The sequence below is a fragment of the Ascaphus truei genome, chromosome 2 (assembly GCF_040206685.1).
Source record: "Ascaphus truei isolate aAscTru1 chromosome 2, aAscTru1.hap1, whole genome shotgun sequence".
Classification (NCBI taxonomy): Eukaryota; Metazoa; Chordata; class Amphibia; order Anura; family Ascaphidae; genus Ascaphus; species Ascaphus truei.
In genome coordinates this window covers 327,373,195-327,398,079 of record NC_134484.1, presented here as the reverse complement: position 1 = coordinate 327,398,079, position 24,885 = coordinate 327,373,195, and the positions used below count along the sequence as shown (strand labels likewise).

At 43.5% G+C, this 24,885-nt stretch overlaps 1 protein-coding gene across 5 annotated transcripts in view; it reads left to right on the top strand.

Moving 5' to 3' along the window:
* The window catches only part of SUGCT (succinyl-CoA:glutarate-CoA transferase), a 1,155,962-nt gene that overhangs the window by 536,192 nt on the left and 594,885 nt on the right, over window positions 1–24,885 (top strand). The gene's annotated exons all lie outside the window — the stretch shown is intronic.

Below are 24,885 nucleotides of genomic sequence, written 5' to 3'. Positions count from 1 at the left end.
GAATGGCATGTGGGGCTGTGGGAAGGGAGCGGTGTGGGCCACTAGATAAACCAGAGTGTCTGAGTGAGGCAATGACCCTTACCTCAAACTCAGCTCCTGGTCTGGGTCCCGCTCTCCTCTTCTACAGCTCCTGCGTGCAGCCAACGTGGAAGGGACAGCTGTGTGGAGGAATGGAGGCGCAACTGCGCATGACAGAACTGACAGGATCCCGGATGGAATAGAAAAAACTTTATTTGCAGAACAGCATCACACTGGGGCTACACCACGATCTCCCCCTCTACGCGTTTCACCCTCTTGCCATATCCCATCTTTGATTCATATTTCATTGTTTAGCTCTAAATGTTTTTTTTTGTCATCTTTAACCCTTGCTATATGTGTTCTCTGCCACCAATTAGAGAAAGAAGTGCTTATTGCCTTTTCTGTTGTTTCTGTTCTATTACACTCTTAAGGGTTTATATATCAAATGCCAAAGCAAGAGTAATTTGGATTTTATATTTTAACATCACTGCATTAAGGTTATTTGCTCCTATGTTGTTCGGTTTTCATCAGCATGCAGTCTAGACAATGATTATATAGAGATATTGGTTATACACATGCAGATTATACATGTATATATACTGTACCTACAAATTTGCCGATCAGTCTAGCACTGAAGGGGATATACTGTAATCACAAATAACATTTAGGTCTAAAGGGCTGGTAATGCTTGTAATGGTCTTTTTAGGAATGCACCTCTTATGTTTCTTACCACTAGTCTTAGCAAGGAATATGTATTCTTATTCCTTAGTACAGTAACTACAATATAATCTCTAAATACACACATTGACGTTTTGTTGGTGCAATGGATTACGGTATCAGCATGATACGTGTAATACTGTTGTTGCCGCCTCAATCAGTCATAACTTTCTCCTAGTCCCCATTTATAGATGTATATTACTATTGGGAACCATAATGCGCTATGTTTAGTTTTAAAAACCAAAAATACCACATTGCTATCTCCTGCTGGCGGCATTTAGGTTAGTGACACTTCCAGTTTTCTCAATCCTAGGTTAGTGTACAGTACCTACTGTAGTTTGATAGATAGTTTCATAGAATGAACCACTAAGACAAATGTATCGTCTATAGAGCAGTGCAGCCGTGGTTGCCAAATAGCTTTAAACCAACAGGGTCCTTCCAGTCAAGGTTTGTAAATGAGTTAGCTGTCTGCAGTGAAAGTACTGAATGCTGAGTGACTAGAAGGAGAGACAGGGTTGTGGCTTTGTTGTACGCTGTATGGTGAAGAATTTGTGTCACTTTTTGACTCACCGTAACTTTGTATACCTGGTTTGTAGCCACTACCTGCTTCTTAATAAAGGCCAGTAACCAACATCGCACTGATGAGACTCAAAGAGTCAAAACAGTTGTCTGGAGTAGGTTTGCTGGCCATGCACTTCTATAACAAATGCTGTGCAGAAAATAAAAAAGTTAAATGGCAGCCATAAGCTTAGAGGGATCCATGTTAAAATGGATAAGAACCAAAAAGTGACATGCGGTGAGTGCTCATTTGCATGTCATTACCCAGAATCCCTGGCTGCAGTAGAAGCACTGTATGCTGAGGGACTATGAGGAAAGACAGAGTTGTGGACCTGTCTGAGATGTGAATATGCTCATAAGTGTGTTTTTATCTTTACTAAATAAATGTAGGAGATTGAAGAAGTGTAAGTAAGTAGGGCCTTCCTTCAGTAGTTTAGACGCATCAGCCATCCTCATCCCCTGGAATCTATGAGCCCCCACTGGAGATCTGGAGCTAATGCAGCACAAAACATGGCTCAGGTTCATAAAAGCGCTGAATATGCAGTTCATAAGATACAAGCTGATTACACTGGAAGCTATAATGATAACCTTTATTCATCCTATTTAAAAGCACATTGACACTATTATTTCTGTTATTTCAAGGTGACTTCCATTTATTTAAGTGACAGTGGAGAATGCAACATTTTTGCTCCAACACAGACCTTTCATGATGAAAGGTCCGTGTTGGACCTGAAACATTGCATTCTCCAACGTTCCTTAAAGCTGCAGTTCAGTCTTTTTTTTTTTAAATTTTTTTTTTTTTAATTCAATAGTTTCATGTGGGCAATCTCTAATTACCTAAAGAACTGTATAGCTGCCAGTCAATTAGTTCTCCATGTATTGATCGGCGAAATTTGGCGACATCTTTAGAGCTGGCATATGTTTTTCATCTGCTTCTGTCAGTCAGTGGAAGCTCATGAATATTCATGAGCACTCCTGCACTGACATGTGCAAGAGGGAGGGCAGGGCTGACAAAGGGGTGTGTCAGGGCTTGTGACAGGACATGTATGGGCAGTGCCTTCGCAAATGGCTGTTAAAATAGAATACAAGAAAATTGGTCTTTCAAAGTTGTTTTTTTAAAAACAGAAAATGCTAAAAGTATTTTTTCTTACTACAGAACTGATTTATTAAAAAAAACACACATGCAGGATATTGACTGAACTGCAGCTTTAAATGAATGGAAGTCACTGTAAAATATTATTGTGAGTAGAGCTCTAATTTGTATCTCTTTTGAGGAATTCTGCTTTCATTTATTTTTTGTCTATTGTGTTGGCCACACATGCAGACTTGTCCTCACTGCAGTGTTTTTTTTACCCTTTAAAAAAAAAGTTATTTCAAGATTACATAAGATCCCACTTTCTCGGTGATATATTTGGATTGTAGTCCAAAAAGGTAGAGAACAATATCCACTTTTTTTTTGGTAATCCACCTAACTTCTAAAATGTTATTGTTGTATTGATGGACTTTTGGTAAATAAAGGACATGTTTCTACTGATCTTAGAGGAGGGATGTTTATAGTAATTAATGTTGAAAGACCATTGCATTTTCTTTTAAAAAACAAAACAAAAAAGGAATCGACAACATTAGCTGACAGAATAGACAGCGATTACGTGGTAGAATAATTTGCAATTCATATCACATACTAACAACAGTTTGTTTGTTGAGGTGTCAGGCTGCAAAAAAGATAACACAGAGCAATTGTGAATAAGTAGAGCAGAATAAGATGGGTTTCAATAGACAGTTTTGATTAAGAATTGTGAATTGTTTAGCATACAGAACGTTTAGAGGTAAGTAAACGTTTTATCAGTGTCTACAACACAACATGCTTTGCATAGTAATATATTTAATGAGGTATTTGAGAAATATATTTTGAAATATAGTATACATAAGTTTGCCTAGTCATGTTTATTTCACTTGCCTTCTGGGCATGTTTTATTTACTGTTGAGTTAAGTGTGTGAGACAATTTTTTGCCATTGTAAGTGCATTGCCAAGGTCCATAACTACATTCTCAAAAAAAAGCAGAAGTGTAGAACGGTCAAAGGTATAGAACCTAACGTAGTGACATGTTTAAGAGGTTAAGAGACATATTTGCTAAGTGGTGCTATTGTTTGTCAAAGATACCTTACAGTGCCCGAAGACAATTTTACAGCGCACTCACTTTCATGGGTGGAATTGCAGTAGACAATAGAGTCACAATGCAGATAAGTTACAGCTTTACACCCACTGCATCCCCAACTGATCCACAAGCAGTTGTGCAATCACATGACAGTTCAATTCAAGTACAACTAAAAAGACCCCTTTCAATCCCAGAAACATTGTGTGCATACATGTGATTCAAAGCTAGCTGACCATTGCAGTGCCCTAATGAGATACCTGGTACCGTACAAACCCTGGCACACCAGAGGGCCTTGTGATGTGCTAGGTACGTCATTGTGACATTGCTCATTTTCTAGGGGATGATCGGGCTGACCGCTCCGCACTTGTGATGAGCTCATTCCAAATGGAGGTGGAGGGCACTGAACTTCCGTTTTCGCCACCAGGGGGAGGGTCACGGCCATGTGATCCCTACCAAAGCAAATTTCAGCTCAGTTGGAATCCCACCCATTTGATTAATATTAAAAACAATAATAATTTGGATAAAATAAATGAGTATGGGGGATTGCTGTTCAGAAGAAAATTATTAAAGAGAAATTTAGAGCTTCTCTTGTTGAACAGGGGTTCCATGTTAGAAACCTTTGACTCACTTAAGCAAAGACCAGAGAAGACCTCTAAACAATAGTCATTAATTGTATGACATAAAATAGCTGAATGCTACCACATGGATAGATAGATAGATAGATAGATAGATGGATAGATAGAGCTCAGATAGCTCCTAATATGCAGCAGAAGCCACTGTTGCAAGATTACAGAGGTGTCGATCTCATGTTTTGAAAACAAGTACATCTAAAATTCCACACATATACCCTTCTATTAAACATCAGTACTTACTGTAAGTGTCTTTACGTGTCATATACTATATGCCAGTCTATTTTCAAGATTTTGGCAAATTTCAATATTTTTCTTTTAAAGTATCATGCAGCTTAAAATGGGGGTCACTTTATCAAAATATGAAGGTTTGTTGTTCATACCTTCCCCCAGTAGGTGGCTGCCTAATACAATGTATTTTATAATGGAGATTGACAAATATATATATATATATATATTATATATATATTTTATATATATAATATATATATATATAGCCCCCTTTCCCCCGTGTCTAGGGTGGTACGGTACCTGGTAGGCTCACAGGAGGCCTGATCCTCCGCTGCAGGGAGCCTGGGGTGTACCTGATATATGTGGCGACAGCGTCTCCACCTGGGAGAGATCCAAGGACAATTGGATAACCGCTGCTCAGGAACCCACAGTATAGAAATGATATATACACAGTGTTATAACAGATTATCTTTACTGGTACACAACTAATAACATATGTAGCCAGGGTCCCTCCGGTCCCCCTGTCTGCCGGTTTCTTTCCCCCTTGCATGTGTGCTGCTTCGGGGGCGAGCACGTTCCCGGGGGCTCCCGGTGGCAGCTGCGGCAGGACACCGCCATGTTTAATGTGTTCGCGCATGTGCGGAGGCTTGCGCATAAGCAGAGCAGTCGCGGCGGCCATGTTGAGGTTGGCGCAGGAGTTCGCGCCTGTGCAGTGCAATGCACAGAGGTGGCCATTACATATGTGCAGGAGCTCTTGGAAGTTGCGCATGCTCAGTTAAGAGTAGCGGCAGCCATTACAGCTTCAGACATGTGCAGTAGAGATCGCGCACGCGGCGCTAATAGAGAAGAGGTCCTGAGTGGACTACGATTCCCAGCAGCCTCTGGGGACTGCCCTTTCACCCCTATCACCTGCTGCATTGAAGCCAATAGGGTTTACAGATTCTCCTGCAACAAAGAAGATACAATGTTGTGTGCAGACAGGGAGTGTCAGTAAGAAGCTGGGACACAGAGAGGGGAGGGTGTGCTTGTGCAGGAACGAAAGTAGCCTTCTGCACTAGGCCAGAAGTTTCCCTCAGGCCCCAGGTAGGCCCTACTCACCTCAGCTTGTGGTTTGCTGCAGGGACTCCCCTTAGGATATGGACTGGGTCCATTAGAACCAGCATAGTGAGGATTACAGCGAGGAAGCGTTACATCCTGGCCCTTGGAAGCAAGAGTGAATCATTCTCTGTGGCTGCAGAGATGAGAGACTTTCCAAAGGTGGATCACTCCATGCGGGAGTCCCCCTCCGCCAGGCAGAGTTGCAGGACGTCACAGAGGAGATCGCAGAGCGGCGGATCCTTTGTGAATAATCTGCATCCTCAGGTGCTGGAGCACTGGGGCAGGTATCATATTTATCGTGCACCAACATACCGGTACATCAGGCGCTGATCCCGCCTATAGGTTCTGGGTCTGTTAAGCGGACTCGTGGGACTCTGGGTACACGGTGTTGGGGAAAGTATAAGGTGTGGGGGTTAAGGCACTGAGAAGATGGGTAGTTGTGCCTGTGAGTGTCATAGAAGGACACTGTCACTATTATTTTTGCTATGTGTATTGTGTTATGTTTGATTCTGCATATAGTAAACGGTTATACTTATACTCCTGTGTATGTGGTTACTATATGTGGGTCCTGTGTAGGGAACATTCTACACTCCTAGAATTCTACATAGGTGGAGGCGCTGACCGAAGAAACGTTCCAGAGAATCAACCCAGGCTCTCACTAGCGGAGGCTCAGGCCTCCTGTGAACCTGCAGGTATATGCACCACACCTGGTAACATATAGGTTCCCCCTCACATTCACTCTATCTGCGATTGGAGGTGGGGGAATACCCGTTACACATATATATATATATATATAGGCCTTATATGGCCATGCCCACACAGTGCCCCACTGTCCAACCACCACTTTATACACCCTGGTGCGGTTTCCCCACCCAGTGTCCACAGGAGCCAAACCCACTCCAAAGTGTGAGGTAGCGCTACCTACAGAATATGTGTGAACGTTGGTGCACTTGTAGGGCATGATATCTGCCGGGGCTCCAGCACCCGGGTACTGCCAACTGTTGACAAGATCAGTCTGATCCCACGTGGTCATCGTCAGCGAAGGCGTCCACCTCTGCTTAGGGTGGACTCCCGCTGGAGTGTCCCACCTGAAGAGAGTCTATCTTGTGGTGGTGGTCTGGTCCCAGACCACAGGCTGCAAGTATTGTGCAGCATCTTGACTGTGTCCCTGACACTATAGGGCTAAGGGAAAATGTCCCTATCTAAGGCAAACTAGGCCTAGTCCTGGAAAGCACAGCTCCCTGGACATTACCTGCTCCCCTTCCGACCCTTCCAGGGTCATGACTTTTCCAAATAATAAGGATCAGTACAATTTCTTGAGCTGATGCTGAAAATATGACTTTATCATCCAGTAAATCCTTAGACCTTCTTTACTTTAAAGGTGCAGTGCTATTTGAAGTAGTCATTTTCAGAGTCATCGTCCTGTTTTTTTTTTTTTTAACCAGCCCTTAAAATTGTTAAATAACAAATATCCCATTACAGATTTATTTGACTTTGATGATCTTTAAATGGGCATTTTAATGTAGCAGCCAAAACACTGTTGTTTTTTTTTTTTAAACAACTTACTGTATAAATGTAATTAGATTCCTTATAAAGTTTCAATCACCATTAAAGTAAAATGTTTAAAATGCAGTATTTTTTTACATTTTCCTCAGGAGCATATAATTAGAGTCACATCTACTGCATCGTGCCTATTTTTCTACCCTTTTATCTCTTTGGTTACTGATTGCAGCTTAATTAGTTTAAATAAAACAGCACATGAACAAACGTCTGGATTAACAATGTTCCTATACATAGAAGGGAATACCAACAGTTTTATCACTGAAGAGATGAGGTAAGGATTGTAAAAAACACTCTGTGGACGGACGTTTACAGAGGTACACACTTGGAGTCGTTTATAATGTGAAATTATAATAAGGCTTTATTGTGCCTTTTCCTTTTCATCAGGAAATTCATCCAAACAAGGGGGGGGGGGGGGCAACAAAGCTTCTAATCACTTGGGAGTATTTCTAGTGAAATCCTTGCAATCAGTTCACATCTCCATTAGTTAAGCTTCTCCCAGCCCAAACACATAACATGAAAATAAGCAGATATAAGCAGTCCCTTAATACTGAAAGTCTTATCTGTTTCTTGGAGGGAAAATCTTCACTGTCCCTGCTTCAGCTCCCTTGTCTCCAGGGTTGGTCAGCATACAGGTTTAGAAGTTTTCCCTGTGTCTTGAAAATCAGCTCTGCGGTGCAGAGCTTAAGACCGGTCAGCTCCAGAGATCTGGGTTTCTTTTGGTCAGTCTCTCCTGTGACTCAAGAACCTCTGCTCTGTCTCCACAGGTCAACTCACACGTGAGCAAAGGAGGAGAGGTTCTTGAGTCACAAAGGCAGGCTTTTTCTACTACCTGTACTCAGTCAGGTGGTGCTAGTTAATTTGCTACCAGCAGTTAACCACCACACTGCTGGATTAGAGGCACCTTTGTGAACAGGGATAAGTCCCCTGTTACATACCTCCCCTGTTTGTGGGAAGCTCGGGCTTACCACGGCCAAAGCCCATCCTTCCACTCTCATTCGAGATCTTTCTGTGACTTGAATGAGAGTTGATGGAGGAAGAGAACCCTCTGTCCCGCTGGGATTGGAGCCCTTTCTCCAGTTTATTTTTGTCTCCTCCCGAAGGTGTTTGAGATCAGCACTCCTCAGTCGCTCGAGGAGAACTTTTTCCAAGTACAGTCTTTTTACCGAGTGCACGGGCATGAGATTTCCCTTGCGTCGGGCGCTCCTCTTTTTGTAGGCAGATTGTATGGCGACAGTTGCAGAGCGTTTGAGAGTAACCCTTTGAGTTTTCCGCTCTTGAAGCTGTCCTTCTGCATTCTTTCCACTCCATGGTGTTGCCAGTTCAGATTCTTTGGGATTGAGTTGCAATTCCACCTCCAGAGAATGTCCCATCTTTTCAGCTTCATCCACTAAGGGTTCTTCTGATTTTGATTCTGTACGTATACCTTTCTGTTTTGCCTGGTGGCCAGCTGAAGGTTTTGCTAGTGCTTGCTTAGGTGGTTTAGACTTTGCAACCTTGTTTTTCAGATGAGCGGTGTTCCCATCTCTCACTGTACCCTTGTCTTCATGGGTTTTTGAGGCTGTGGGATACTGACGCTTAGTCAGGGTCAATACTTGTCCTTGTAGGACTGTAATCTCATCCGTGAGAGATCCCTGTTTTTTGAGTGCGTCTTCAATTTTAATTGGCAGCCAAAACATATGAAATATCTGGGAGTTAACATCACCAAAGATTGTAAGGGCAGTGTGAAGCACTATGAACTTCTTTGCTTGGGCCACAGTTACTTGTTTCAGTTTCTGGACCTTCTTGTGCTCCCTTTTGTGCCGTGTCACCTGGGTTCTAAGCTTGGCTTTTAGCGTTGCTTTGGTGATGCTCAGGGTAGCCTTCAGTTTCTGAGCCTTCTCACGCTCCCTCTCATACAGAGTCACCTGGTATCGAAGCTCCGCCTCCAATGATGCTCTGAAGACATGCAGCGTGGCCTTTAGCTCCTCATACTGCTCTGTGGGGACGTACTGGGTATTCAGACGTTCCTGCAGCGCTTGTACCTCTTTAGCAGCCTGCAGCTTTTCTTCCTGCAGCGTTTGCTGCTTCTCCTCAGCATACTGGAGGTGTGTATGCAGACCTTGCAGTTGGTTCTGCAGTCGGTGCTCTGCTTCAAACATTTCCTCTTTCAAAAGTTTATTTGTTTCTTTAAGAGCCTGCAGCTCTTCATTCTTTCCCTTGACGTATTCTGTCAACTCAGAATTTTCTTTTTTTAATCTTAAATTTTCTCTTTTTTCAGTCTCTGTACTATTCAGGGCTTCCTTGCAGTCCACCTTCGATTTTTGCACATCTGCTTGGAGGCGGGCTGTCTCCTGGCGTGAGACTTCCATCTCCAGGTTTAAGTTCTGAAGCTCCTCCTGAGAGACTTTGAGATCTAAGTTAAGATGTAGGATAGTTTTCCTTGATATGTCCAGCTCCTCAGTGAGACGGTGTAGTTCCTTTCTGGAAACTTACAGGTCTGTGCGGCAGCTGTTGGTCTCATGATATGAGGCATCCAGTGCTCTGTGGAGTGTCTGAACCTCTTTCTGAGCTACGTCCACTTCTATCCGGCCACTGTTGACCTCCTGTCGTGAAGCATTCAACTCTATGCGCAGAGTGTGAACCTCTTGCTGGATGACTGTCATCTGCTTCAGTGCCTCCTCATACTTCCGCTTTAGCGTAGCCACCATTTTGTCAGACTGGCTCTGCTTTACATCCAGGGCAGAAATAGCAGCCTTTGCAGTATCTAGCTCAGTCTTGAGATCCTCCAATTCAGTCTTGGCCGCAGAGTAAATTGCGAGCACAGTCTTCTGTAGCTCAGCATTATTATTTTTTTCCCTTTCCAATTCTTCACAGAGCAGATCACAGTCATGCCTGGCAATTTTCAGGGCGTCTTCAGGGCTGGTCAGGGGATCGTCACTCACTGGTTCTGGCTCCACTTCCCTGGGATGGTTGGTTGAGGGTTCCTCACTGTTGGCACCGGACAGACACTCCTTTGGGGTACACGACTTCTGCCTTGGGCCCTCTGGATATTCGGTTAACCGGTGGGACGAATTCTCCATTTTCTCTAGGCTGCAGGGCAACTCGGTGCCCCTTTTTCTCGACAGGATCTGCGGACGTGTCTGTTACTTCCACGGTAAGTGAAGAACCGCTTTTCTTTTTCTTCCTTTTTGATTTAGATGACACAGTCCCTTCAGGGATACTGGGGTCTTCATCTTCATATGAAGTTTTAGCAGTTTCATTATATACGCCAGGCTTTTCTTGCAGCTGCTTCAGCTGACAGAAATATTCAGTGATCCATTGCTCCCGCTCTGTCTCCTGCTGATCATATTCGTCATCAAAGGGAGCGGTCTTTTCTGTTCGTGCCGAGTTCAGGCACCCCCACCATTCTTGGGGTGTTGTGTGGGTGTGACTCGGTTTGGGTTCCCCGTAAGAGATGTCTTCCTCTTTATTGGACTGGAAGGGCCACTCTTCCGTGGGGTAGGGTTCATTACAGGAACGCCGCATCTTGTCCTCCATTTTTAGGCTATCAGGTGTCATTTTCTTCCTGACCTCAGGAGGCACTATTGCAGCTGTTGCCACTGTATTTGCTAGAACCCCCAATTGTGGTAGTACTACAGATGGGCATATCCTGCGTGTAGAGGTCGCAGCTCTCACAGGCATCTCCGTAGACTTTTCTTTCTTGGGTAATTTTTTTTTTTCCAATATCAGCAGTGCTGTGCATGCATTTTCTTTTATCAGGTATACAAAATGTGCAGTTCCTAGGTAAAAAAAAAGTCTATTTGCTGTACACCATTTATTTTCTAGGTGCAATCCCTCCGCTTCAGCAACAGAATTTGGTTTTCAGTCTCACCTTTGGGTATCTGTTTTCTCCCAAGATATACAGTATATAGGCAGATTTTTACTTGCAGAAAAACCTTCTTTGTAGTGGACTATTTCTTTAATTCCCGGCAGGGTGACTCAACACTCAGCAATTGGCTTTGAAATACCTTTCCTTTATAGGGCAATTTTACACTCAGCAGTTGTTTGTTAAAAATACCCCTGCTTCAGCACAGTCTTTGTATCAATTTTCACACTTTTCTGCATATACTCCATTCACAGCTGGTTGCCCTATGCGGTGTGGCAACCTTTATTTGCAAAATCAGTACCACTCATGGGTCACCATCTGTATTCACTGCTTCAGCGAATCTTTTAAAAACAACAAACACCTAGCCCTTTAAGGGCTGACTCACTTCTTGAACCCTGACTATGGCTGGAAGGCAACACCCCTATTTCAATGACCATATTACGCTTTGTGATAGGCAAATAAAGTTTTAGCTGTTTCAGCAGTCTCTCTCCTCTTGGGATTGGGGCAAAGAGTCCATCTGTGGTTTTGTAAGTTTCAATGCAGTGTAAGTTTCAGTGGTGTGTACACCTTTAACTCTGCCTCTGCTGCATGAGAGGTTTTTTTTTTTTTCCCCCCCAAGTTATTTAGACTGTTGTAGGCAAAAAAAGTATAACAAAAAATTCACATAAAAACTCCGGTCCTTTTTAACTACAAAGACACCTCTTGTCCCACTTCTGACGACCATATGTGGACGGACGTTTACAGAGGTACACACTTGGAGTCGTTTATAATGTGAAATTATAATAAGGCTTTATTGTGCCTTTTCCTTTTCATCAGGAAATTCATCCAAACAGGGGGGGGGGGGGGGACAAAGCTTCTAATCACTTGGGAGTATTTCTAGTGAAATCCTTGCAATCAGTTCACATCTCCATTAGTTAAGCTTCTCCCAGCCCAAACACATAACATGAAAATAAGCAGATATAAGCAGTCCCTTAATACTGAAAGTCTTATCTGTTTCTTGGAGGGAAAATCTTCACTGTCCCTGATCCAGCTCCCTTGTCTCCAGGGTTGGTCAGCATACAGGTTTAGAAGTTTTCCCTGTGTCTTGAAAATCAGCTCTGCGGTGCAGAGCTTAAGACCGGTCAGCTCCTGAGATCTGGGTTTCTTTTGGTCAGTCTCTCCTGTGACTCAAGAACCTCTGCTCTGTCTCCACAGGTCAACTCACACGTGAGCAAAGGAGGAGAGGTTCTTGAGTCACAAAGGCAAGCTTTTTCTACTACCTGTACTCAGCCAGGTGGTGCTAGTTAATTTGCTACCAGCAGTTAACCACCACACTGCTGGATTAGAGGCACCTTTGTGAACAGGGATAAGTCCCCTGTTACACACTCCAAGGCATTTAATTACTGTGATGACATTAAATGTTTTAAACATTATTTAGTTAAAAGTTCTAGTATCTGCATTGGTTCTGGATAAGTGTTGATTTGTTGCCAGTTGTGATTTTGGGGGATGGGAGACTAAAATGAGAGGTTTTTATAGATTACATTATAGTGTAAAGAGCTTTCAAAACCTCACAGGTCTCTTCTTCAAGTGTACAAATGTGACTGCAATTTCGTCCAGGTTAATAATTGTGCCATTACAGTAGTTATTTGGGTGAATGTCACGATCTGCTCATACAGAAATAGGATGCTTCACTTTTTATAGGTTTTCACTCACAGTAATGCCATGAAACACCCTGTAAGAATGAGGTGACACTAACGCTAATGAACCATAGTAACCATGTGAGCAGGGACGTGTCTGTTTGTTGGAGTATGTACCATATCTCTAACTTTGTATTGCTATTGTTGTATACCATTTGAGATACTTGGAGTGATGTATGCTTATTCAGGTCAGGGCAAACAGTGAAGTGAGGCTGTTATGGGAGTACTGAAGGAAGACCAGACCTGGACACAGCAGGATAATTGATCTTTTCTATGGACGGGAATCACTTGACGTTATCTGCTGTTGACATGTATGAGCGTTAACATCAGATTGGGGTGCAGTACCCAGCATCAGTGCTTAGTGCTATAAATAAGAAACGGGAGGGATCCACTGAGAAAACGAGTACATTTTGTGATCTGCTTCAGTACACACTTTAGATTAGGTAGAAAGGGTAGAGAAGACCCAGTGTAGCACTCGAGTTCACCCTCTGGTGATAAGTGTATGATTTAAAACATAAACTTTATTTAATACAACACATATATAAAATAATGGGTATTAAAATGACGTACTGGAGGTCATAGGATCATGATACTGACAGCCATGGGGCTCGGGATCAACATAGTATATGTGTCCTATATGTATCAAGTATCACACAGGAAACTGAACAAAAATCCTGATATAGACCTCTGTGAAAGTGAATAAGTAGGGTGTACTCCGTGGGGTACTGTATCTACAAGTCACATTAGGCAATATGTGCATAGACCATGAATGACAGTTGTGTGACTAGTAGTGACTGGTGCACTTGTAAAGCAAATATAATGTGCACCAGTAGGTCTCAGTGTGCAGTCAGAAAAAATCCTCCTCAGTAATAATGGCTGTGAGCACAGTGCTGTGTGAAGCTGACCTCAGGTAACCTCCTGAGGTCCACAGTATAGGGATATAATGCCCTGTAGTGACCTCAGCGGCACTGTCGCAAATAGTACTTGTAAACACTGTGCTAAAGTATGGTGGTGGGCACCCTTGTCAGGTAAGCTTAGCACATAGATTGACACTGTATATGAAGAGGAGGTGGCTGTGTATAGTAGATAGGTGGCTGTGGTGGCTAAGTAGCAATATACTCCAGCGCATAACTATCGAGACTACACTCAGTACTAAGTTGAGAGCACTAACCCTATCAATATTCAATAGAACGAGGCTCTAAGTGTCCATCGGGGCACTAGAAGCCTGTATATCAGCGCGAGCAGGACACCGCATCAACTCGCGGTATGAGACATGTGAGCGGAAGCAATTACAGTCCTGCGCGTGCACGTGTGGGGACGGAGCCGACGCGCGCGTTTCGCGAGAGGCTTTCTCAAGGCGAAATGGTAAGAGTTCCTCTTTACTCAGGTAACGGATTTCCTCTTTATTCTTCTAGTGTTTCGTTCTAATTATGAATGGGCACTTGCACAGGTATTTTGGTTTTAGTTGTAGATGTGGTTTGGTTTGTGCCGCGGGACGTATACGGCGGCAGTGGCAGCAGGAGCCCACCCAGGCAACAATTGAGGAAGTTGGGCCCAACTTCTGGTAGAACCTAACTTGCATGTTAGGAGTGACTGGATAAGTCCCCGCAGACCTCTGCACAGGTGGGGCTGTGGAGGGGGGAAGAGCAAGAGGGGGCCCAGTAGAAATGCCGAAATGCTGCTCAGGCGGGCGGTAGTATGGGTGGATGGGCCCTAGTGCAGCTCAACCAATTGCACCTATTGTAGTTCCACCACGGTTCCTTGTCCTTTACTGTCGGGACACTGCTACTACAGACAGCATAGAATCAGTAAAGAGATAATGATAAAGATGTACTGTATAGCTACTGACACTGGTTGTATTATGGCCTTTTTAATATCAACAAATATATTCCGGCGCCACTAATAAAGTCCAGATGACAAGATAATAAATAATGGTCAAACCTTATAAAAATGTCCAGTCTGGAAAATCCGGATATGCTTCAGATGAACCACGATAATGTTCTCAGGGCATGTGGGTGTAAAACAAAAAGACGTAATTGTGTATAATGCTAGCAGTTAGGAAAACTACAGTAACAGGTCAGACCAACACACAAGACAATTACTAACAAGACTGGTAAACTAACCAAAACACACTGACAAACATACATGCACTACAGACATCTAATAAATGCTAAGATGGCTAATAAAATGAATTTAATAAATGAAAGTAAAAGGACAGATTTGTCCAGATCACACAGGATCCCCGACGCTGCTGACAGTTCTTCTGCGTGGGAAAAAACTAGAATCCTACATAAAGCAAGTAGGATGTATTCATGCACATAAGGTTTTCTTTCTCTGGTGCCGTTGGCTGCGGATGGCTGAAGGTAACTTGCTTCCAGGGAGCCGGTACAGACCCCGTCTGTGTCTGTGCTCCAATGCCGTCCGTGCCCTCACCGCAGTCAGCCCAGAGTGATAGTACAATGCGGAAGTGCTCTCACTCTAACTCGGCTCAGTCGTGTTGCGATACCACGGATTAGCTGAGGTGAATCTCTTCACCTCTAAGGGCCGTTCTATAGTGTGTGCAGTCGTGCACGCGCGCGTGCCTGTGCGAACGCGCGTGCACATGCCACACGCTTTTTGTGTGTATTCTGTGAGCGAGTGAGGTACTGTATGTGTGTGTGTGTGTGTTAAATAAGTTTTGAAATAAATAAATACTTTAATAAATTGTTTATTAACATTGTACATACATACATATACACACACATACACACACATACACATGTACACACATAACCATACATTTCAGCGACGGTAGCGGTGCAAATTCTTTATTTTCTTCATCTTCCCCCCTGTCGGCTGGTTCGAGGGATTTTGAGTGAGAGAGTGAGGGGGACCTCTCAGGGCCACTGACAGGGGAAGAGAGGACAACCCCTGGTCACCAGTTAGGTTATTGTTAAAGTTTGTAGTTTTAGTGAAAAATATGCTCACTAAACATAAAAGAAGCAATGATTTTCCCTTCACTTGTGCTTTTTGTTTTAGGGCCTAGCACAGGGGGTTCTGGGATATGGTCCTACACGTACTGTAGTTTCACTGTTCTAGTAACTGAACTCACAGGTTCTACATATGTAAAAAAAGAAGAAAGAAGTAGCGCTAACCACTAACCTAATATTAAGTTATTAAATACAATATAGAGTTTATACAAAACTAAATATAAATTGAAAGGAAGTATATAGTATACTTAAGTCCAGCTGCCAGAATCCAGGAGAGAGTTCCAAGTCCCTGCAAACAAAAGAGAGAATATCATGGAACAGTAAATTTATTATACTAGACTGGATTAGAACAGTATTGCACTTACAGACAGCACTTGACAAATCAGCGTTTGTGGATAGCTTCCCAATATGTGGTAATGAACTCTTGCTCTCTTGTAGTGGTCCTGCTCACAGTTCAGTCTCCACAGAATTCAAACAGTCTTTTTCCCCTTTTGCCTCTACACACCTGCTGAGCCCGTCTACTCAGATTTCCATGCAGGGGGAGACACGTAGCGTCTCCTTCCTTCCTGTAATGAACCTTGCGCACGGACAGGAGGTAGCCAGGAGGAGATCTATCACCAGCGGGTTCTTCCGGGTCGCGTCCGCGTACGGGTTCCTGTAGAGCAATCAGCTGATGGCAAAGGGAGATCCACACGTCACAAGGGCTACGGTGGCCTGTAAATTGCAATCCAACGCGTTTCACAACTGTTCGGTCAGTTACATATGTACAGTATAACTAATGTTAGATAATACCATGAACTGTTTTGTGGTAATTTCAGAGTTTCTGCTTTGTCTGTGACTTTAACAAATGTTTTTGGCTTGTAATCAGGATATTAGAAAGAACATTTTCCTCTGTTTGGCTTTATGGAATTTGATTGGAGGTTAAACACCTTTCCAGTAATTCTTCTGCTTCCAAAGGATAGAGCTCATTAAGGCTTTAATATGAAATGGATTGGCATGGTCAGCTTTTTACCCCTACAAACTGATTAATTTTAAGACCACTGCTACTTAAAGTAAAAAGCTTCTAAATTAGTTTTTAACCCATTCTTCATGTTCACATCAGAGTAAAAAAAAGAAAGACAACCGGATTTCCAAAATGATACCGATATTCCCTTGTCATTGTTTAGTTCATCAATCGTGTAGCACTGTTTGGATGAAAGAGTTAAAGTTCCTTCTTAAACGCCACCCCCCCCCCAGTAGACAAAAAGACAAAAGCCCTTCTTTCCCTTCATGACAAAATTCTTAAAGTGGACTGAAACTTGATTGTGAGCTGGAATCACGCTGCAAAGGATCACAGAGCATTAGAGGACACAGGGTCAGTTCAGTGACCTGGATTAAAACATATTAGATTGCTGAGATTTGGCACCAACTCGGCAAGATTAATCATTACCGGAGGAGCTTATAGAAGTGCTATTTACTGTGGAGCTTTCCTCTGCTGTGAAGTGCATTCTCTCTCCCGGACCTTATGGAAACAAAAAAATTAAAACCTGATTATGTGAATTTCATGAATATGTTTTTCCTGTTAATACAGAATGAGGCACGGGGTCGTGTTGCACATAGTATCTCCATACTACAGGTTGTCCTCTTTTAACCCTTTACCCATCAATAGGACTCTCAGGGATGCACTCCCAAAGTGCCACATTGAAATGGTTCTGGACTATGAAAAGGGATATCGCATCAAGTTATTTGTCTAATGATATACAGTAGATCTCGATGCGCTTCCTGTGTGGTAGAGAAATAAGGAGGAGAAAGCTAAAGATATACAATGTTGTCAGTTAACAAAGTTACATCATGGCATACTGTAGGTATGCTTATAGAAACTAGAATTAGAAGCGATACGGCAATGGAGACAGAAAGTGTAAAGCAATGAGGCAAATGACAAAGGCGAAAAGTCACAGACATATGAAAATACACATCTGGAGACAAAAATAGTGTCATGCAGACATGTACAGTAGAGCCATTGTTATTAAGCAGTCCTCAGCCAAAAGACACGTTCTGATGCTGGAAGACAGAGCACTGTACAGCCAATTCTAGTCAATGGCAGAAGACTGCCTAATAAAGATGGGCCTAACAAGGCCTGGACTGTATTTACTAAATTGTACTGCTCCTTTAGACGTCTTTCCCACCTATTGAATTGAATGGGCCGTAAGATGTATTGTGGTTCCAGTAGATGTCTTATGGCATAGTTCCACTAAGTAGTTACGTTCTAAAGTACACGCAATCATGTTATTTTTAATTGCATATACATTAGATTTAAAAAGCACATCTTAGTTGAGAGTTTTGCATTTTTTTTTTCAGATGCAGTTGTGCAATGTTTTTACCATAAGTGCCTTAGGTGTGAGGCAAAAGTGTTTCTTAAATATAGTAGTCGGAGTGATTTATTTTGAGAGTACTTAGTATTGATTAAGTGTTTTCCCTCAAAGTACACGAGACTGCAACCAGATACACTGAGATTATAATAACGTCTTCTGTAAATTGTATGAGACTGGGGGGTTCATCCATCAATGTCTACCGGCTGCAAAACCACTGGAAAATGGGGCAAAAATATATACAGTATCAACCAAAAGTCCCACTTAGAGGAAGCATATGTTTTAAATTGATACATCTGGTACTGTTCACTGGCCAAGTTTTGCATCAGTGTTTTTTGATACATAGCCCTGAAAGTGATTAGTGTCTTTGCTTTAAAAGTAGCAATGGTGGAGAGAACATGAGAAAGATCACAGTTGAAACTTAAATGTTAAAGGGGCATTTCCTCTTGCCCGATTTTAATGTTAATAAATGCAACAGGTCCTTGCCTTTATGGCAATGCAATTATCTTAGCTGTCGATCACTCTGTTCTCCAGTGATCAATCGGTGAAGATCCTGTTTCCCAGGGCACGCATTACTGAATGGCTGCCTATTTCAAAGGAGGAAGCGGTGTAGTTTCCTAAATAGTTACTATAGCCAGGCACGCCAACAGGGGGTGGGGGGGTCTGCCGGGGTTGGCATCCTGGGCCCCGTGGGTCAGGGCCGCCAAGGGGGGGGAGAGAACAAAAGTTAATCGATGCCGGGCCCCGGCTCTGCATCAGATTCAGGCCTTCCTGGCCCAGCGTGCCGTGCCCCTCTGATGTCAGCGCACTGACTGGAAGCTCGGCGTGGGACACATTGAGGAGGCCTGTATCTGATGGCCGGTCGTGGCCGGGCCCCGACTCTCCGACAGTCGGCCGTAGACACTGCCGGACCCCCGCAGCCACTGCCGGTCCCCCGCAGTCACTACTGGTCCCCCGTAGTCACCGACGGTCCCGTGCAGTCATGGCCGGTCCCCAAGGTATGTCTACTTTTTTATATATGTATTGGGGGAAGTGAGGGTCTTTTTATATGTATTGGGGGAATTTTTCTATGTATTGGGGGCTTGGGGGAATTTTGCTATTTATTGGGGGGATTGGGGGAATTTTACTATGTATTGGGGGCTTGCGGGAATTTTGCTATGTATTGGGGGGATTGGGGGAATTTTGCTATGTATGGGGGGGTGTAACAGGGGAGTTATCCCTGTTCAGGTAATGTGCCTCTAATCCAGCAGTGTGGTGGTTAACTGCTGGTAGTCAATTAACAAACACCACCTGCCTGATTAGATTGCTTAGAAAAGCCTGTCTTTTGAGACAGGAAGTGAAACTCCTTAGCTCACACCTGAGCTGAACTTGGAGACAAACAGTCTTGAGCCTTGCCAGAAGAAACAGCAGAGCTGCTTTCAAGACACAGGGGAAACTTCTAAACTTGAATGCTGACAAACCCTGAAGAAAAGGTAGCAACCAGGGACAGAGAAGATTTTCCCTCCAAACCACAAGGAACAGATAAGACTTTTATTTACAAGACTTTTATATCTGTTCATTTCATGCTATATGTTTGGGGCTGGGAGACATGCTTATCTAAGGGAGTTGTGAACTGCAAAGTATTTCTCTAGAAATACTCCCAAGTGAATAGAAGCTTTGTTTACTCCTTGTTTGGATGGTTTCCTGATGTTAAGGAAAAGGAGCAATAAAAGGCTTATTTAATTTCACTATAATCAGTCTCCCTTGCATACCTCTGTGAGCGTCCGCCTACATATGGTGTCCGAAGTGGGACGAGAAGTGGTCTTTGAAGTTAGAAAGGACTGGAGATTTGTTCTGTGAATTTTTTTTATGCTTTTTGCCTACAAACAGTCTGAGCAACTTAAAAAAAAAATCTCTCGCGCAGCAGAGATCAGAGTTAAAGTGATACACACCACTGCACTGAAACTTACAAAACCACAGATGGAATCTTTTCCCCAATCCCAAGAGGAGAGAGAGAGAGAGAGACTGCTGAAGCTGAAGCAGTGAATACAGATGGTGACCCATGAGCGGTACTGATTCTGCAAGTAAAGGCTGCCACACCGCATAGGACTACCAGTTGTGAATGGAGTATATGCAGAAAAATGTGAAAATTGATGCAAGACTGTGCTGAAGCAGGGAAATTTTCAGTAAACAAGTGCTGAGGGTAAAATTGCCTACTAGACAAAAAAAGGAATTGCTGAACGGTGTAAAAGGTATCCCAAAGTGTGAAGAGTGAATGTCATAATACCCAAAGTTGAGACTGAACTCAAGCAGAAAACCACATTATTTGTCTGAAGCAGAGAGATTGGACCTAGCAAGTAAATGGTGTAAAGCAAACAGAAGATTTTACCTAGCAACTGCACATCCAGCATACCTAATGAGAGATTACCCTAGCAAGTAAATGGTGTAAAGCAAATAGACATTTTTTACCTAGCAACTGCACATCCTGTATACCTGATGAGAGAAAATGCATGCACAGTACTGCTGATATTGTAAAACTTATCCAAGAAAGAAAAAGTCTACAGAGATGCCTGTTACAGCTACGACCTCTACAAGCAAAATATGCACACCTGTAGGACTACCACAATTGGGGGTTCTAGCAAATACAGTGGCAACAGCTACAATAGCACCTTCTGAAGTCAGGAAGAAAATTACACCTGATAGCCTAAAAATGGAGGACAAGATACAGCGTTCCTGTAATGAACCCTACCCCACGGAAGAGTGGCCCTTCCAATCCAATAAAGAGGAAGACATCTCTTACGGGGAACCCGAACTGAGTCACATCCACAAAACACCCCAAGAATGGTGGGGGTGCCTGAACTCGCCACAAACAGAAAAGACCGCCCTCTATGATGACGAATGTGGTCGACAAGAGAAAGAGCGGGAGCAGCAGATCACCCAATATTTCTGTCCGCTAAAGCAACTGCAAGAAAAGCCTGGCGTATATAATGAAGCTGCTAAAGTATCAAATAAAGAAGGAGACCCCAGTATTCCGGATGGGACGGAGTCATCCAAAACAAAAAAGCGGAAAAAGAAAAGCGGTTCTTCACTTACCGTGGAAGGAACAGACACGTCCGCAGATCCTGAAAAGGGAGACCGAGTTGCCCTGCAGCCAAGAGAAAATGGAGAATTCATCCCGCGGTTAACCGAATATTCAGAGGGCCCAAGGCAGAAGTCGTGTACCCCAAAGAAGTGTCTGTCCGGTGCCAACAGTGAGGAACCCTCAACCAACCATCCCAGGGAAGTGGAGCCGGAACCAGTGAGTGACGATCCCTTGACCAGCCCTGAAGATGCCCTGAAAAATGCCAGGCATGACTGTGATATGCTCCGTGAACAATTGAAACAAAAGGAAGATGGTTACACAGAGCTACAGAAAAATAACGTGAGGCTATGTGACGATAGCTTCCACAGGCTTATTAATATTACACAAAAATAATTGGGTTTGAACTGATCGAGGCTTAAGATATAATAAATTGTATTTATTCCTTAGAATAAAGGTGAACACAACAGATAATGCAGTAACAAACAAGAAGTACACTTACATTGGGGTTGGGGAATGAGAAGTATGATGTAGCATTTCTCTCAGCAGTCAGGAAATCATTCAGGTGAGATCAGGTTACCATATCAGCAAACGAAAACGAATGAAGACTTTGCATGAAGACCAAAAATGAAGACAAAGGATAGATGGGGAACAGCAGGTTATAAACCTTTTGTCCCTCTATCTGTAACATTAAGAATCTGTGATTGGTTTGCAATTATCTCCAGCCAATCATTGATGGGGGGACACATTTTAGGACAGGCCCCCCTGCTAGCTGGCACATGTGCAGTAGAACTCTGGGGTCTCCTTTCTGAGGCCCCACATGTGCAAATGGAATGCCAGCCCAGCTACCCCTCCGGATCTTGGACAAGATAACCTGTGTTGGACAGTGATAAGTGGGACACTTAAAAACTGCTATGGTATGCCCCCCTCCACCCTCACATAGATAGGGTGATAAAACCTTTTGAACAAAGCTTAAGTTCTAGCCATTGGGACCCTATGGCCATCTGTCATCCTGATAGCAAGGAATTTCTTTGAAGCTTTGTCCATACCTTGAGACACAGTATTAACGGACTATTAACCCTTGTGCTCCCGGATGGATTCTAGTGTGTGTGTGTGCAGACACTGATGTACAATAACAGAGGGGCAACAGGAAAATACACATTTACAGGTTATAACAGGGGTGAAATCACATTTCTGGACCTCAGTCCAGTTAACCCCTTGTCTCCCGGGTGGGGTCAGGGGTGGCCAAATGGGGTGCAACCCCTTTAATACCGGGCCACCCCCTTTCTCCCTCTATAGGCTACAAAAAGATGTGCTCACAATTTACTCTTTAGCCAGGACAGAATTGGACGATCTCAAGACTGAGCTAGATACTGCAAATGCTACTATTTCCACCATGGATGAAAAGCAGAGCCAATCTGTTAAAATGGTGGCTACGCTAAAGCGGAAGTATGAGGAGGCACTGAAGCAGATGACAGTCTTCCAGCAAGAGGTTCACACTCTTCGCATAGAGCTGAATGCCTCACAACAGGAGGTCAACAGTGTCCGGATAGAGTTGGACGTATCTCAGAAAGAGGTTCAGACACTCCGCAGAGCATTGGATGCCTCACATCATGAGACCAATAGCTGCCGCACAGACCTGGAAGTTTCCAGAAAGGAACTACACAGTCTCACTGAGGAGCTGGACATTTCTAAAGAAACGATTGTCAATCTTAATACAGATCTCCAACTCTACCAGAAGGAGCTTCAGACCCTCAACCTAGAGAAGGAAGTCTCACGCCAGGAGACTGTCATTCTCAAAGCAGATGTGCGTAAATGGAAGGAGGACTGCAAAGAGGCCCTGAATAGTACAGAGACTGAAAAAGGAGAAAATTTAAGATTACAAAGAAAAAACTTAAAACTCAAAGAAGAAAATTTTAATTTGACAACGACGTCAAGGAAAAGAATGAAAAGCTGCACGAGCTTAAGGAAATAAATAGACTTTTGGAAGGTGAGAAGTTTGAAGCAGAGCACCGACTGCAGAACCAACTGCAAGGTCTGCGTACGCACCTCGAGAAGGCCGAGGAGAAGCAAACTCTGCAGGAAGAAAATCTGCAGGCTGTTAAAGAAATTCAAGTGCTGCAGGAACGTCTGATGACCCAGTATGTCCCCGCAAAGCAGCATGAGAAACTGAAGGCTACCCTGAGCGTCATCAAAGCATCGCTAGAGGCCAAGCTTAGAACCCAGGTGACCCGGCACAAAAGGGAGCACAAGAAGGTCCAGAAACTAAAACAAGTAACTGTGGCCCGAGCAAAAACATTCATAATGCTTCACAATGCAATAAAAATGTGGAAGCAAGCTCAGAGAAAGCAAAGCGTGCAGATAAATTCCCTGAGAAGAGACTTGCAAGACGCACTCAAAAAATAGGGATCTCTCGCGGATGAGATTACAGTCCTAGAAGGACAAGTATTGACCCTGACTAAGCGTTGGTATCCCACAGCCTCAAAAACCCATGAAGACAAGGGTACAGTGAGAGCTGGGAATACCGCTTATCTAAAAGACAAGGTTGCAAAATTTGAACCACCTAAACAAGCACTAGCAAAACCTTCAGCCACCCAACAGACAACAAAAGAAGGTACACGTGCTGAATCAAAACCAGAAGAATCCTTAGCTGATGAAGCTGAAAAGATGGGACATTCTCTGGAAGTGGGTGTGGAATTGCAACTTAACCCCAAAGAGGCTGAACTAGCAACCCCATTGAGTGTGAAAAGGGCAGAGAGACAGCTTCAAGAGCGGAAAACTCAAAGGGCTGTTTTGAAACGCTCTGCAACTGCTGCCATACAGTATGCCTACAATAAGACGAGCACCCGATGCGAGGGAAATCTCATGACCGCGCACGTAGCAAAAAGACTATACTTAGAAAAAGTCCTCCTCGAGCGACTGAGGAGTGCATCTCAAGCACCTTCGGGAGGAGACACGAAAAAACTGGAGAAAGGGCTCCAATCCCAGCAGGACTGAGGGTTCTCTTCCTCCATCCACTCTCATTCAAGTCACAGAGATATCTAGAATGAGAGTGGAAGGATGGGCTTTGGCCGTGGCAAGCCCGAGCTTCCCACAAACAGGGGAGGTATGTAACAGGGGAGTTATCCCTGTTCAGGTAATGTGCCTCTAATCCAGCAGTGTGGTGGTTAACTGCTGGTAGTCAATTAACAAACACCACCTGCCTGATTAGATTGCTTAGAAAAGCCTGTCTTTTGAGACAGGAAGTGAGACTCCTTAGCTCACACCTGAGCTGAACTTGGAGACAAACAGTCTTGAGCCCTGCCAGAAGAAACAGCAGAGCTGCTTTCAAGACACAGGGGAAACTTCTAAACCTGAATGCTGACAAACCCTGAAGAAAAGGTAGCAACCAGGGACAGAGAAGATTTTCCCTCCAAACCACAAGGAACAGATAAGACTTTTATTTACAAGACTTTTTATATTTGTTCATTTCATGCTATATGTTTGGGGCTGGGAGACATGGTTATCTAAGGGAGTTGTGAACTGCATAGTATTTCACTAGAAATACTCCCAAGTGAATAGAAGCTTTGTTTACCCCTTGTTTGGATGGTTTCCTGATGTTAAGGAAAAGGCGCAATAAAAGGCTTATTTAATTTCACTATAATCAGTCTCCCTTGCATACCTCTGTGAGCGTCCGCCTACAGGGGGATTGGGGGAATTTTACTATGTATTGGGGGCGCTGGGGGAATTTTGCTATGTATTTGGGGGGATTGGGGGAATTTTGCTATGTATTGGGGGGATTGGGGGAATTTTGCTATGTATTGGGGGGCTTGGGAGAATTTTTTTTTACATTAACGAATATCCAAAGCTGAAGGGACCTGGCAAATTTGCGTCAAATGAGAATCTCGGTGACTAATTTGCTCATGTGTTGTCGCTAGTTGTTGTAACTGTTTATAGTACATCTTCTAGCTAATCATTTGGAATGCTACTTTCCCTAGTCTAGAAGCTGAAAAGCCCCTTTTTAATGGAATAAGAAAGGAT